The sequence below is a fragment of the Nuphar pumila genome, chromosome 4, assembly GCF_984573655.1.
Source record: "Nuphar pumila chromosome 4, dmNupPumi1.hap1.1, whole genome shotgun sequence".
In the NCBI taxonomy this organism is placed as follows: domain Eukaryota; kingdom Viridiplantae; phylum Streptophyta; class Magnoliopsida; order Nymphaeales; family Nymphaeaceae; genus Nuphar; species Nuphar pumila.
Genome location: NC_143252.1, coordinates 106,147,325 through 106,164,849, shown reverse-complemented (window position 1 = coordinate 106,164,849; position 17,525 = coordinate 106,147,325). Strand labels below are relative to the sequence as shown.

The following is a 17,525-nucleotide window of genomic DNA, read 5'->3' as shown; positions in this document are numbered from 1 at the left end:
GGGGCCGATGGCCCCTGCACCCATCTCCTTTTAGTGGCATGGGTCATTGGACCCTACCCCATTCTCTTTCATAACGGTAGGGGCCGATGACCCCTGCATTGAGTTGCGGAGAAACTGAGTTTTCTCCCTATCTATATTTATTTTATACATGCTAAACTACATACTTTTGCAGTGTTACGCAACGGAGCCCGTTCGCGCCCCACGAACTAAACCGACGATCACTTACGTTCGTAGACGGTTTCATTCTCGCAATACTCCAAGGTAGGAGAAGTTGCACAAGGACTTAAATAATTAAATCAAGCTTAAATAATTGATAATCGAAAGGACTTAATGATATATTTATATACTTATATGTATATAAGTACACTTTTAAATCAAGGAGGCGATTTCACGATCCTTGTCCTTTGCTTTCGCATTTCAGTTTGCCGTCGCGCTTTGCGCCCAGGCTTTTACCTTCGTATTTACTGTTTATTGTCTTTTAATTCAAGGATGCGGTTTCGCGGTCCTTGTCCTTTGCTTACGCACTTTCTGTTTCTGTTGCCGTCGCGCTTTGCGCCCAGGCTTTTGCTTTCATAGTTACTACTTACTGTCTTTTAATTCAAGGACGCGGTTTCGCGATCCTTGTCCCTTGCTTTCGCAGTTTCTGTTTGCCGTCGCACTTCGCGCCCAGGCACTTCCTTTTCACATTATTATCTTTTGTTTCTTTTCCTTGCCATAGACTCAGTGTATTCGAGAGGAATACCTATTCCTCTTTCCACCCGATATGTTTTGGGAAAACCCTTGATCTGGAGCAAGACCAAGTTGTTGGGTGATAGGTTCCTTTGTGAAACCCATTTACCAAAACCAGTGTCGTGACTTACATAGCACCCAGACACTGCATCATCGGATGTCAGATTCGAGAAAATCACATGCCTTATGTTGGCAAGATTGTGTGTCGTTTCGAAAGATTTGATATGTTAAAATAGTTTTAAAAAAACATTATATCTTTGCGAAACACACTCCCGAGGCTCCTATTAAGGACCTGTATCCCTTTTCTCGTAAGCATACTTCTAAAACATGCGAGACATGTTAGTACTACGACGATTGGATGAGAGAGTCTTATGACCTCGATTAATGCTTAGTGCAGGTTGTTGAAAACACATATAAGAATGAGATCGCCTTCATAGGCAAGATGCTCGTTTTGGTCTAATGGACCAGAGCATGAAGAATGAGGCAACGGCTAAGAAACCCCGTCGCGCTTAATTCAACCTTGCTTCGTCAAGAGAGAGGACGAAGGGTACCAACTCCGATGGACAGTCCATTTATGGCTTTCAAAAAAGGGCAAAAGACCCATTTTTCCCCAGTCATCTGAGGTTAGGGGGAGGGATAGGGGCTACATAAGTTAGCCTAACACTTCTGCAGAAGTTGGATGCATCCCTATCAGGCCTTGGGGACTTACTCTCTCGACCATCGGTCGTCTCCATAGGAATAGGATTCAGTCAGACAACCGAGGTATATTAAAATACTTAAAATAATGAACACTCGGCTTGGACTCGACTGTTGCGACTCACGTGCCATGTATGTACCCGCATGGTCGGTTATCAAGTAATAACTAAATTAAGCATGCACACCCTTTTCAGTTTGTTGTACTTAGCTTATTCCTCCAGTCTATCTGCTTAGTTCGCTCGTTACTACCTGCTGCATAAATTATCTATGCCTAATTTAGTTCTTTCTGTCTTTGTACACTCCTGCTAGTTTTTCACAAAACTAACCCATCTCATGGGTACAGGTGACGATTAGGTGCAACAGGCGATGGCGCGACTGCGAGATGATTTAAGAATCCACTGTTTCTGCTCGTAGTGCTTCTCCTGGACATTTTTGGTTTTTGATACAATTTTCCCTTGAGGAAACCCAAATTTTGTACAAACTTGATACTCTCTTCAAATAGAAGGAATGGTTTCCTAAGTATTATTGCAGATCGTACATGGTAAATCTTTGTTTTCTCGCTAACGTGCCCAAGGTTGTCAAACCTGTCCTTTTTCTTTTAAAAGAAATCGTTTCCGCTGATTTAGAAATAAACTCTGTAAAGAAAAGGAATTTTCCAACTATTTCAAGGAATTTATAAGGTTTGAAATTTTGGGACGTTACAGGAACGGATGATCGCTGGGTAGAAATCGACGATGACAATCAAATCAGTACAACTTCCTTCCATGCGTCAATCTAAAAGATTTTGTATTCTTCATGCAGTACGGACATGCCAACCTCCCATGTGTGCTCCAACCATATAACATACCATATGTAGGGAAGTCACTGATTGTCCATAGAAGAACAACCTTCATATTGAAGTTTTGTTTTTTGTGAAAATCGTATATGAGAACACCGTCATCCCACAATATTTTTAATTTATCAATCAATGACCTTAAATATACATCAAGATTTTGGCTTAGAGAAGTCAAACTTGGGATCAATAGAGACAAGGAAATATTTTGAAGGTTCATAGACAAACTTGGAGGAAGGTTGTATGGGGTGACAAATACCGGCTAACACGAGTGTGGGGTTGATCTACCACCAAATGGATTAAATCCATCTGTACATAAACCTAGCCTAACATTTCTCACTTCCATTGCGAAGTTCTGATGAGTACAATCAAAGTGCCTCAAAGCTTCCACGTCAACAGGATGTGTGATCTTGTCTTCATTATGTTAAACTTTATTTGCATGCCATATCATTTGTTTAACTGTCTTCGAAGACATATACAGTCGTTGCAATCTAGGGATGTGTGATCATCGCAAATTTTTTCCTTTCTTGTGATTTCTCTCCCTTCCTTCTCTTTTCCTTTTCTAACCTCTATTTCCTCCTTTTTGAAGGGAGAAAATAAAAGACAGAAAAAAAGAGAGAGAGAAGAGAAAAGAAAAAAAAAGAAGAGAGAGAGAAATTCTTTTGCGGGGTCTCACTTGACCTTAATTTTGAAGATATTTAAGAAAATAACTCGCCTCCGTTTTTGAAATATTTGCGGAAAAAACTGGGAGACGGGATTCGCTCGTCGGTACGAGATTCGACCGTTCCTGGCGCCTTTACCAAAAGTAATCGAACCAATGGTCGAATTCATGCCTTTTGCTTTGCTAAAAGATTATCTAAGAATTTATTCTAAGTCTAGATGCACAAAGAATCATGCTTGTGCAATGCAAGGATGTATGCTTTTTCGAAAATGATTTTGAAAATTTCCAAGTGTTTCTGACGAATAGAGTGAAGAAATGGTTTCTAACTTAGAATTTTAAGATTTTAAAGTTCTAAGTTTTGGAATAATCAAAGCTTGAAAAAAAATAAATCTGGACTTCGAAAGAAATGATTTTGAAGATGAGATAAAAGGGAGAAGAAAAGAAATCTCAAAGTCATGAATGGACTTTGAGTTTAGAATTTTGAATCAGGATAAAGATGAATGTAATTTGAATTTCATTTGTAAAACTTGAAATCAGAATAGAATTAAGAAATAGAATTGGTTTTTGGAATTTTGAGAATCAAGATAAACTTGGATTTTGGAATAAAATGGAATTGAATTTGAAAATAGAAGTTGATTTGAAATCTGGAATTTAAGACGGAATTTGAATACAAAGTCTGCATTCTAAATAGAGTTTAAGATTCAAAATTGAATTCTGGGTTTAGAATCCTAAATGGGAATTGGATATGAGATCTGAGATCCAATGATGAAGTTGAATTCTGGATTTTGAATGGAATTGGATCCAAGATTTAGAATCCAAGATGGAATTTGGATCTAAAGTTTGAGATCCAAGGTAGAATTGGATCCGAAATTTGGAATGGAATTTGGATCTGAAATCTGAGATCCAAGATGGAATTGACATATGGATCCTAAATGGAATTTGGATTTGAAGTCTGAGATCCAAAGTAGAATTGGGTTCTGGATCCTAAATGGATTATGGATCTGAAGCCTGAGATCCAAAAGGTGAAGATTTGTACTTGGAAATCTAAATCCAAGTTGGGATTAAAATCTAACTTTGGATTTTGGATTCTGAAAGTCCAAATGGGACTTTTGAAGATGGATCTGGGTTTTGAAAACCCAGATTAAATTTAAAACTTAGAAAGAGACTTGAATTTGGAATCAATCTCAAAACTTAAATTTTGAAGATAAGAGAATAAACTTGATTTTGAACTTTGAAATCAGAAGATGAATAAAAAATTTCAAAGTTTAAATTGAACATTGAAATTTGATTTGAATTAAAATTTGAATTTCGGATATATAAATGAATTTCAAAGTCAAATTGGACTTCAAATTTAAAGTTAGAATCTAAAAATGATATTTTGAATTTACAAGGGTTGAAAATTGATTTGAGAAGTGAAGAAAAAGAATCACTTGGAATTTTGAAAAGGGAGTTTTGAAAATATGATGCAATTCTATTCTAAATGATGAATGAATTTTAAAGAATTTGAAATTGGATTTTGAAAATCATATTCCATTCTTTAAATGAATGTAAATAAGATTAATGATATAATATATCCCTGACTATGGTCATTGGATATATTATATAACAATCATATTTAAATTCAAGTGAAGAATTAAACATATTTTGGTGCTTTTATAGAGTTTAAAATGAAATTAATTCTCAATATATCCTGACTATGGCCATTGATATATGTATTATATTAATTTTAGACTAAACTCTGATAAAAGAGGAAAATATTTAAAGAAAATATGATGAATTTTGAAAAGGATCCAGTGTGGATCCAGTGTTATTCTATAAAAGATAAAAATCCTAAGTTTTGTTTGCATCCTGACTATGGACATTGATGTAAATCATCAACTTAGGATTAATCACCTTTTATAAAATGGTGCACGTGCCATTCGTTTTTCACCATTTGTGAGATTTTGAAATAAAAAGTAAAGTGACATGAAAACAAGCAATTCATGATATTTATAATGCTCATTCATTCTATTCTAATACTGTAAATGTAAATATTCTCACTATATCTAGCTACTCGAACTGAATTTGAAATCCTAATCTAAGAAAGACATTAACATTTCTAGGAATTCCTGCAAGAAAGAAGAATTAGCACCAAGCCAAGATAAAAGGAAATGAAAGAAATTAATGTTAGCTTAAGATGTTACATCATGCTATATGGCATATTATGAGAAAGTCTACACGTATATATATATATATATATATATATATATATATATATGTATATATGTATACATACATATATGTATATATATATATATAATCAATGCCATAAGCAAACGGAAGCTCATACGTGAGAGGATATGTGTAATGGATGAGAGCAAGAGTCAGGATGGTGCAAGGTGAACCTTCCTGAGATGTGACAGCCATAGCTGCTTGTGGTGAGCTATTATGAAAATGGAAGATCCTAGTGGCTTTTTGTGATCTACTTGTGAGAACTCACAGTTCGTGGCAAGTCTATATGCAATGAATGTACTGTAGCGTCCACTTGTGAACTGCTAAGGAAAAGAAATTTTAACTGCATGCTGCTACTCAGAGGGGAGGGTTGGAAATGCAATGCTGTTGGTGGTAACAACGGGGGCTGTTGAGACCAAACCTTTCCTTAAAAAAAAAAAAAAATTCTGGAACATCTTGAACAGAAGCAGGCATAGTTTCTATACTGCAAATGTTAGCAATCAGCTGCAAATTCCCTTGATCACATTCCCTAAATAAAGTCAAACCAATATGATGAGGCAGTTCTTCATTTACAACTGACAAATCAATACACCCCAAAAGCAGTGCCATCATTATTTACTAAGAAATTGTTGAAACACACCCAAACACAGTCCAGGATTTGTAGAGGAGTCTTCTGCTACATCAATGGAGGTCGTGGCACACCTTGAGTCAGTAGCTAGACTAGGAAAATCATTATGAGATTTAAGTTTAGTTTGAGTTGAAGAGAAGCTGAGATTCTTGGATTCAGCTCTAGTTGAAAAGTGTGAGGCTCCTGAAGCATTTGCAATGGAATAGGTTGTATAACAAGTGTGAATGGTTGTGTGATTAAGTAGGCTAACAGAGGCTGTGAGGACAGGGTGCATGATATGAGGTGAATGATGAGGTAGTACAAATTTGAGCTTGCGCCTGAAGATGCTAAGACAATAGCACTTGCTATTGATGCTGTGGCAAACACTAAATGCAGTTCATTGACTAGATGAAGATTGATGAGCCTACAATGATGGTGTCTGATTTGTAACCCAAAACCCACTGTATTCAAACTAAATGATGGTTGTAGTAGAAGCCTTTGGTCATCTATCTGTTTAAAGCTATTGACTGGGCATTATATATATTGATGACATCGATCCTTGTATATAAGATGAGAAGATTTTGTTGCTCAAGGTTGGAAAGAGGACAGCCAGTGTTGTGGACAACTCAGAGAATATGTCACAAGGTGTCACAAGAGAGATTTTGGGGATATCTGTTACTTGGACAGGCTTAAAAGCGATAACATATGAACCAACTTGTTCATGCTAGAGAGTCCGACACATGATCATCGAACAACAGAAACTATTACCTTCTGTTTGATTAAATTATTACAAACAATATAAATCAATCCAGGAAATAAACAGTCAAATGGTCTATTTGGAGAAAAATAAAAAAAATCATGCTGAAAGAAATGAACATTTGAATCAAAGGAAAGATTGATTAACCCAAGTAAATACTCAAGCTAATGCTAAATCCAAAGTAGATATCTAAAATGCACATTAACGTAATTAGACTAGTGTACTTACACCTTACATGAGTAGTCGATATGAATAGAAAAAGTGAATTTAACTCATCTTACTGTCTGATCTTCTACGAAAGAAATTAACATCCATTACCATAGTTTGTAGAGGCAATTAACCGTGTGAAAGAAAACCTGTAATGAAAACTCCAATTAATCATTTGATACTTAAACAGCTGTAAAATAAATACCATGACGTACTTGATATATTACAGTAACTAAACAAAGAAATCAAAGGAAAAACAAGCAATATACAGAATAATGGGGTAAAATACCAGATTCAGGCCTCAGAAAGAGGAATGTAGGGAATCTGCAAAATGCTTAACTCTAGAACCTGTTAATGCTGAGATGAGGCTGCATTCATCGTTCACAAGGGGATGCTGTTATAGGATTGAACAATGACAATCGTGATATTTGACAGGACTGTAATGGCTGGTATTACTGTGTTGGTGACACAGGGGGTGATGGGGTCATGGGTATAATGAGGTGGGGTTACATATAATATAATGAAAGGTAATGAGAGGGCTGCTATGTAACAGCGGGTAGGAGAGATGTTTGCTGATGCCATGGACACATGGACATAGCAAGGTTGCTATGGACGTTATTTCTATGAGTACTGATGTGAAAATCACAGCAGATGGAGGTGTTTTGTAGAGGCTAATGGTGTAAAGGGTAGGTACCTACATTATATTCTGATTAATGAGGGCATACATTGGATGCCCTGAATTAATGGATATGCTGATAGGTGCTATGACGTACCAACACAGTGAATGTGGTATACTACTGAAGGTTGTTGAATGATAGTGCAATGAAGGGTAATTGGTGGTTGTGAGTGGAATATAATAATAGGTTGAGGTGTGAGTGAATGGTGCTGAGCAAGCCATTGCGTGAATAAAGTGAGTTTATCATGCAGAATATACATGTCACGTAAATGACGATTGAAGCTAAGAATGCAGAAGTAAAAAAAAAAGAAGAATTCTATAAAAATGACAATCTTCATTATACAACATTTAATATTCACCGGCTTGATAAAGAAAATGACTTCTAAAGGTAGAAATAAAGCAAAACTCAGGTAAGGAAACTAAAAAAACAGGTTAAACTGATTCAGACTCTAGAACGAATCCAATCCACAATATATAAAAGAAAACAACGTGTACCTGGAATGCTACAAATGAGTTATAAACATGCAAGGATACTATATGATAATGGTGATCTGGGTGCACAGATGAGCGTATCTGTGAGAGGATGGCGGGGTTATCAGCTTGAATTTCATCAAATGGGTTCTATTAGGCAACAAGGTCCTCTTCATCTCGGTCAGGAGAGATGTCATTCAATTTCATCACGCTCCTATGTTTATCAGAAATCGGAGCACCACCCTGGATACACAGTTCAACAGTTGCTGGGGCTTTGCCATAGTACCTCTTGAACTCATTTAGCAGAGCAGGACCATTGGGGTTTGGCACATGCTACACTTAGTTCATTCCTAACACATCTTCCATTGTTACTTCCTGCCATACATGCAGGCCGATGCGAAATTGACGCTTTTGTAGCCTTGCACATCCTCCCCTTGTGTCCCATAGGACCAGACTCACACCTCAGGACAATACCCACATGTCTTTACAACATATTTCTTCATAATTTCCACTGCTTCATTTCTCATTATCAACCAGGACTCCAAGGTCTTGATGCTCAATTCATCTTCAATGGAATGGACAGGCCCAATTCTTCTTCTAGTTGGGAAATTTGGAAAGTCTAGTCCTGCTTGAATGCAAAACTCTATAATAGCAGACAACCTCTTGACTCTGAATCTTTCATCGTGCACAATTCTTGGCTTCTTCGTCCTGTCATCAAGATGAAAACACCAGGAAAAAAAAACCCACAACATCTTCCACTTGACCCTTGATCTAGACATGCATGTCACTCCTAAGACCACAGTTTGGGCCAACACGCCCAACATGAACTTCTGAACAAAACCTGCATTCACTATCTTTGACAAGTCATTAAGAAGGTTGGTTTTTGCTTTGTAAATTCGATGAGCAATGGGTGCAAGTTCTGGGATAAGTAAACCATTGTCAGGAGGTTCAAGTGTCCCACATGGGTTTAATTTTCTTACTTCTGCCTTTACTCTTTAAATGAGTACTTTCATGGGTATTGGACATGACTTTCTTTTAGATTTATCACGATCTGGCCTAGGAAGGTCAACGCACTCCAAATCATTGTGGACTTCTGATGAAAACAAAGAGCAAGAATATGGTACAAACTTCACTTTGTTGCATACACATCTTTCAAGGAACTAGTTTTGGCATCTCATCTTTTGCTGCATTTGTTATGTAGGTGATCTCTTAGCAAGAATCGAGGCAATTCACAGCTCTTGCCAACATAAGCTTCTCATTTGAACTAGTAAAATAACAACAATCATGAATGGGCTTTATCATGAATCGAACTTGCATCAAGCACTGACGTGCCATTTGGGTCCATACTGCCGATTGGTATTTCAGATTGGGGTCCATATCACCAACTCATCTCAGCCACTGGATTTCGTTTCAGCAGGGCAATCCAAGCAAATCGGCTTATCAAAGAATCACCATCGCATATAGATCTGAGCTCGTAGATATCCGCTCACCCTCCGCACTTGACTTCGTAGGATTCACAAAGTTGGATATAATGGAAGATAAACAAGAAAGTGGAAATAGATAATCACCATTAATGTGCAGGGGTTATGATGGTTGAGATATTACAGTAGGGTGATAGTGAGCATCTCTATGCTATTCAACCAGGGCTCATGTTAGTTGTCTGTAATGAAAAAGGGACTGAGGTAGTTTCCTGTTCTAATTCTATTGAGGAGGTATGGCACCCCACAAAAACCAATTGAAGTGCAGAGGTCAGTCACCAAGAGATTTTCTAGTGACAATGTATCATGCGGAGCACAGGATTTCCAGGAAACCATCGTCAAGGATGGGATGAATGCAGGGGTTAACAACAGAAAATTAAGACAAATGAATTCAAATAAAATTGAAAATCAAAGGAAGACAGCCATGGGAAAATCAACTGGAAACAGAAAATGAAGCCAAAATTTACAATTGGACACATCTTATGATATTAAAACAGCGATGAAATCAAAACCAACTATTGTAATCAAAATTAGATAACAGTAAATGGAAAGCTTAAAAAAAGAACCGATCGCCAACCAATAAGATGTTCTGTGGTACCTGTCATACATAGAATATATTCGTAGCTACCAAGAAATCAAGCAGGAACAATTTTATGTGGTATTGAACCATAGAGCAAACACAGAAAAGATGAATTGAATGACACATAGACAACTAGTGAGGCTAAAAAAAAGGAAAAAAAAAAGATGTAGGACCATGTTCGTCCCTGTGATTTTGCAACATGCGGGTCGATTCTGCTATATGCAGATCGACCCTATGAATCATGCATTTAACGAATAGAAAACAAAGAAATAAACTATGCAAAAATTGAAATAAAGGAGTGTTCCAGATGAAGAAAATAAAATCAAAGGGGGAACTAAAAATTTAAACTAAAAGAGTGTTTAAATACAGGAGCAGGGGAGGGGAAACACTCGTTTACACTATGGCAGAGCGCAAACATGTGTTATAATGAAATTAGGAGGCTACAAGCTTGCGTTTATGTTATGGCAAAACATAAACGCGTGTTTGCCACAAAGATCCAGAAGTAGGAGCATATGTTTACACTACAGCTGAGGACCGCTAAAAAGAAAAGAAAACGAAAACCATAAAAAAAAAGAAACAAAGAATATCACAGAGATGTTACGACCATGATGAAATCCCATGGAATGGGTGATAGATCAAAAGGAAAAAAAATCCAGAGATCATGAAATGAGATAGGGATGAAAGAGAGGAGGGATAAGCAATCAGAAGAGAAAATTGTACCTGAACCGGATCGCCTTGAGGGGAGAAGGTATCTCTTTCTCGCACCTCCCCATTCGATGGATTGGCTTGCTTTACAATGGAGAGGAATCAAAGTTCAATTGTTTGAAGAGGAGGTGCCAGAAGGAAAAATTTGAGAGAAAGGGGATCAGAAGGAAAGGATAGAGGAGATTTGATGCGCCGAAGGTGGAGGGGTGAAGCTGGATGCTGAAGGAGGCGATGGATGCCTCTTTTTATAAGCATAAAGGGAAGAATCAAGAGAGAGCGTCAGTTAGTGATCGAGGGCTGAAGAAGAAGAAATATGATCTAATGGTCGATCATCTTGGGAAGCAAGAGGGTGCGATGGAGGGAGATGGAGAGGGCTTCGGTGGATGGCTTGTGAACGGAAGCCGAGAGGGGGAGAAAGAGAGAGAAAGAAAGGGAGGGTTTCGAGAGAGGCAGCACGACTTTAGGGTTTTCTTTTTTTCTCTTTTTTAACACTCCTTTCAATTTTATTGATTTTTCCAAAACGAGCCTTTTCAAAAAAAAATGGATTTTATCAAAAGAATGATTTTTCAAAAAAGGTGGTTTTTAAGAACTTTTTGTATTTTCTTTTTTATTTTTCTATCTTTTTTGTTCTTTTCTTGAGATTTTGATTTTTTGCTCTTTTTCTTTGAAATTTTCTATTTTTTGAAAACAAAACTCTAAAAACTTATAGGATTTCTAGACCATTTATAAAATTTCACAAATATTTACCAAAGAAGGCTTTACTGAGAATTTGAGTTTATTTTTTTGGAAAATTTCTTCAGAAAATGGGTTAAGAAAAGTGAGTTTGGATCCCAGCAAATCTGAGAAATGAATGGAATTTTTGTTAAAAATTGTCCCGATTATTCAGAGAAGGTGAGTCGGGGGCAAAAGGGGAATTTTGGATTTTTGGGAAAATTTGGGGTGTTCACAGATGCCCCTCGTTGCTGCTAAGCCAGTTGTAAGCCGAGCTTAGCGACAAAGAAGACACGAAATTTTCAAAAAAAATGCCCCAGTCAGAAGGTCTGAACTGGGTGTGGAAGAATTGGCTTTGTAAAACATTATTTTTCAGGTTTTGCACCTTACCCTGAAAGGTTTTTTTTTTTTGGAAGAAAACGAAATCCTCAAGAATGAAAATAATTTGGATAGAAGAAAGAAATGAGGAAATCGCGATGAGACTTTGGGATGAATATCCTGAAATGGTAAAAGGAGAGATTTTAACGAAGTCTCATAGCTGAGACAAAAATATGAATTTTTTGAAAAGACAGGCTTAGCCCTTAACCTGGATGGGACAAAGATATTTGAAAGACCATGATGGGATATTTTTAAAAAATACCTCGTGAGACGAGGTTTAGGTATAATCTTTATTTGGATGGATATACAAAGCATGGACTCCTTGATGAGGAAGACCATGATGGGACTGGGAGAAATACCTCACCAGAATGAAGCAATTCTCTTTGAAAAATACAAACAACGCTAGGTTGAATCAAAATAGATATTGAGCATTTATTTCATTTTTGGATAACTAGAAAATTTCGCCAATAAGATGAAATTGCAATTGATTCAAATGCTTGAAAGTGTGCACGTATATGAGAAAGATATTTTCTCTTTTTACCTAGAGTATTTCCTCCAAAATGAGGTTAACTCCCTGGATTCTAGAGTCAGATTCAAATTTTAAAGCTGTTGAGTTTCTTCAAGGAAGTTATCCATTTCTTTGACATGAATAGAGAAGAAATACTCTTAATTTCATAAAAGCAAGCAGTGAAAAGACATTGATGAAAGAATTTCGCACGAGAAAAGGTGATTCCTGGCAATTTTGGCAGTTTGATATCCTAAGACTGATCTTTCTAGCATTCTTTTTGAGACATTGAGCTTTCTTGGGTTTTCGGGGGAAGTTCATTACATCATCCTTCATTTTGGAGATGTCCTGGCTTTTTCTTTATCTTCGAGGAAGGGTACATCACAACTCTTTCATCTTGGAGATGCTCTGATCCTTCTTTTTCTCAGGGATTATATTGGCTCATTGGTTAAAAATCTTGATGATAGCAGCGATCAAATATCTTTTAGGGTTTGTCGGGAGGCTCAGCGCAGTCGCCTTCATCTTGGCGGTGATCTGAACGTTCCCTGGAAGGATCCTTCACAAACTCCTTCATCTCGAAGATGATTCGAATTTTCTTTGGCCCCGGGGGTCGAACTCGCATATTCATCTTCACCTTGACGACAATTGAGAGATCCCCTTTGCGGATATTTGATTGTAGCTTAGATGAATGAGGAGATATGGATTGAGTGAATTCTTTTTATCGCTCAAGATATTTCCACTACCTGATTGCTAGAAAAATCAACTTAAAACATGCGCCATAGCTATGATCAATATCGATTCGCTTCCGGTTTTTCAACATCATTGAATATTTCTTTCACTAATCATACAAAGGATATTTCCTACATCCTCTTGGTTGATCAACAGAGAGAAGATTTGAATTTTACTCTTTTTCGCAAAGAAGCTTCACCCTTTTGGAAAGAATACTAGGGGTAATCTGAGGTGATTCTTTTGTGCAATAAAATATTGAAATCAACGCATATTTTTAGCAGATTGGCAAAGTTTTCGAGAATCCTTGGTGAAATAATCACTCAATATAGATTTTGATAGGACCTAGGGCAGACATTTTGGAGAAATAATGTAAGGTTTTAGACTTTGAAAACTTGACCAGTAAAACTAGATTTGGTAGGACCAACTTGAAAAATGAGGTTAAGTAAAGAATTTTAGTAAAGGACCTTGGTAAAAGAATTTGGTAGAAGAGTTTGCTAAAGGACCAGTGTAAAACTAAAATTTTGAGAAGGGTCTTGGTAAAAGAAATTTTTTTGGTAAAAAGATTTTGGTAAAGGACCGGTGTTAAACTGGGATTCTGGAAGATAAATTTGAGAAAAATTTAAAATTTTGAAGAATCAATTTTGAAGGACCAATATAAACATTGGAATTTTGAAGGACCAATGTAAAACTGGAATTTTGAAGGACCAATGTACACATTGGAATTTTAAAGGACTAGTGTACACTTTGGAATTTGAAGGACCAATTTGTGAGAAATTGAAATTTGGAAGGACCAATGTAAACATTGGAATTTTGAAGGACCAGTTAAAACTGGAATTTTGAAGGACCAATTTGAAAAATTGGAATTTGGAAGGACCAATGTAAACATTGGAATTTTGAAGGACCAGTGTAAAACTGGAATTTTGAAGGACCAGTGTAAAACTGGAATTTTGAAGGACCAATTTATGAAATTGGAATTTGGAAGAACCAATGCAAACATTGGAATTTTGAAGGACCAGTATAAAACTGAATTTTTGAAGGACCAATTTGAAAAATTGGAATTTGGAAGGACCAATGTAAACATTGGAATTTGGAAGGACCAGTGTAAAACTGGAATTTTGAAGGACCAATTTATGAAATTGGAATTTGGAAGGACCAATGTAAACATTGGAATTTTTGAAGGACCAGTGTAAAACTGGAATTTTGAAGGACCAATTTGTGAAAGTTGGAATTTGGAAGGACCAATGTAAACATTGGAATTTTGAAGGACCAATTGGGATTTTGAAGGACCAATTCATGGAATTGGAATTTGGAAGGACCAATGAAAACATTGGAATTTGATGAAGGACCAATTGGAATTTTGAAGGACCAATTCATGGAATCGGAATTTGGAAGGACCAATGAAAACATTGGAATTTGATGATGGACCAATTGGAATTTTGAAGGACCAATTCATGGAATCGAAATTTGGAAGGACAAATGAAAACATTGGAATTTGATGAAGGACCAATTGGAATTTTGAAGGACCAATTCATGGAATCGAAATTTGGAAGGACCAATGAAAACATTGAAATTTGATGAAGGACCAATTGGAATTTTGAAGGATGAATTTTATGAAATTGGAATTTGAAAGGACCAATGAAAACATTGGAATTTGATGAAGGAGATAAGAATCCGAGTTAAAACTCGGATATTTAAAAGGAAGATGGAATATATAAAGGGGAAAACCTGAGTCAGAACCCGGATTTTCAAGATAAAGGATACAAAGAGAAAATCGAGTTTGAAAACTCGAATTTTCGATGCAACGATTGGTTCCAACACGAGCATTGGATCCAAAAGGAAGTCCGAGTCGGAACTCGAAACTTCAAATGAAAAGATAAAAGGAAGACCCGAGTCGGAACCCGAATCTTAAAAGAAAAGATAAAAGAAAACCCGAGTTTTTGGAACTCGAATTTTTAAGGAAAACGATTGGTCTAATGCGAGGATTAGAACCAAAGGGAAGCTCAAGTCAGAACTCAAAACTTCAAAAGAAAAGATAAAAGAAAGACCCGAGTCGGAACCTGAATCTTAAAAAAAAGGAAACCCGAGTTTTTGGAACTCAAATTTTTAAGGAAAACGATTGGTCTAATGCGAGGATTAGAACCAAAGGGAAGCTCGAGTCGGAACTCAAAACTTCAAAAGAAAAGATAAAAGAAAGACCCGAGTCGGAACCCGAATCTTTAAAAGGAAAAGATAAAAGAAAAATTAAGTATTAATGAAAATTAAAGAATTTATGGAAGATGATTCAGATTTATCCCTTAACCTGAAAGGGTAAAAGAATAAAATTGACAATTTCGACAAAATTTAATAAAAGTTTGATAAAGAATTAAAAGAATTGATAACAAATGATAAAGAATCGGAAATAAAGAATTGACAAGGATTGACAAAGATGGTAAAATTTGGTAGAAAAATTGAAGATACTTGGAAGATGATGAAGGACTTTAGGATTATCCCTGATCCTAAAGGAAAAAGGGCCTCGCGGGACGAGGTTCAAGTTTATCCCTTAACCTAAGCGGGAAATTCAGGTTTGTCCCTTAACCTGAGTGGGAAATTTAGAAGAAAAAAGGAATACCTCATGGGAAAGAGGCATCAGGTTTATCCCTTAACCTGAAAGAGTAATTAAAAATAAGAATGACAAGAAGAAGTAATAAAAATGGATGAAAAATCAATAAGATTGACAAAATTGATAAAGATGAATAAAACTGATAAAGATTGATAAACGAAAAATTGATAAAAATTGAGAAAAAGAGTTTTTGTTTGATCCTGTCTGCATGTAGGATCTTTGAAATGAGACGAGAATAAGAAAAAATCATTTTTGGAAAGAAAGATTAACCGCGAGAGCTGATCTTTGAAAGGGAATCATTCACGAGAGATCATCATGAGGGTTAATTTTTGAAGCAACGATTTGAAAACCCATTTTTTAGAAAATATGATCAACACGAGGGTTGATCTTTGAATGCAATGGTTCAAAACCAATTTTTAGAAAATATGATCAACACAAGGGATCTTTGACTGCAATGATTTGAAATCAATTTTTAAAAAATATGATCAACACAAGGGTTGATCTTTGAATGTGATGGTTTGAAAACCAACTTTGGAAAATATGATCAACACAAGGGTTGATCTTTGAATATAATGATTTGAAAACCTATATTTATTTATTTATTTTTTTTGGAAAAGATGATCGACACAAGGGTTGACCTTTGAAAAAGGTTGGACTAAAACATGAAAAATTTTCATGATTTTTGAAAGACCCTAATAGGAAATATCATTTCTCTCATGAATGATGTCAGGATTGTCCCGTAAAAGAATAGGAATCTGATGGCAAAAGAATATTTTGGAGCGTAAATGCAATTTTAACAATAAAAGGTGCCCCAATATGGCAAAAGAAATAAGAATTAAACAAAAAATAGGAAGAAAATTGCCATTTCATTGATAAGCAATGACTGAAAACAAAACTTAGATATTTACAAGTGATAAAAAGAGATCGCAGGAGACTGGGGCTGACTTGCCCCTACAAGATGACTACTAAGAAAAGGAGAAAAACAGAGAAACTTCAACATCATTTGGAGTGGTCCGGGAAAGGCTTGGTTAGGACAACGGGCTGCTCTTCTTCTTCGTCCTCTATCAGAAGATTTTTATCAATGCAATCCTGGATGATGTTCTTTAGGACGAAGCAGTGCTCGGTGTCGTGCCCCACTGCTCGGTGGAATTTGCAGAACTTGTCCTTCCATTTTCCCAGGGAGACCGGAGGATCAACAACTCTCGGGAGTTTAATCATATCTTTGCTCAACATATACTCCAGAACTTGCTCGAGGGACTGTTCTAGAGCAGTGAATTGGCAGTCATAACCCCAACCTTCACGTTTTATCTTCTCTTTCTGCTTGGCGGGAATTGGATTGTCATTCTGTTTGAAGGGTTCCTTTTGCTGACCCATCTGCTTGGTCTTGTTATCCTTGCTGCCACTGCCCCCAGAGTTAGCTAAAAAGGTATAATTTACCTTCTTCTTGAGGTCTTGACCACCCTTGATGAGAGTGATACCCTCATAATTCCCATTGTTCATCCCCATCTCGAGCCACTCAGCTCGTTCGATAAGCTCTATGAATGATTTAGATGGGTAAGTGGAAATGAGGCTTCTAAGAGGCTGAGAAAAATTGTTCAGGATAACTTGGAGTGCGTGCTTCTCTGAAATAGGGGTTCTCATCTTGTTGCAGGTATCTCTCCACCTCCGAATGAAGTCTATGGCCTTTTCATTATCTCCTTGTTTCAGGTTATACAAGTGATTGAGGGTTGGCAGTGCCTCAGTATTGAACATGAACCTTTCTACAAACAGATTAACGACCTTGTCAAAATTTTGCAGTTCAACGAGGTTGATATGCTCTACGTACCATTTTGCTGCTACGCCTTCTAAGCTGCGAGGAAAGCACAAGAAAAGGGCCCGATTGTCTTCACTGAATCTAGCACATTCTGCGAAAAACATGGCGAGATGGGCCTTTGGGTTGCCAGACCCATCGAACTTAATAAATTTTCGGGGGAGATCTTCCAAGCTGTTGTCC

The 17,525-nt window shown here is 36.7% G+C and overlaps 1 pseudogene; it reads right to left on the bottom strand.

The window, feature by feature from the left end:
• Positions 1-8,000: 8,000 nt before the first annotated feature.
• Positions 8,001-17,038, bottom strand: LOC149840428 (APO protein 3, mitochondrial pseudogene; annotated as a pseudogene).
• Positions 17,039-17,525: the final 487 nt, after the last annotated feature.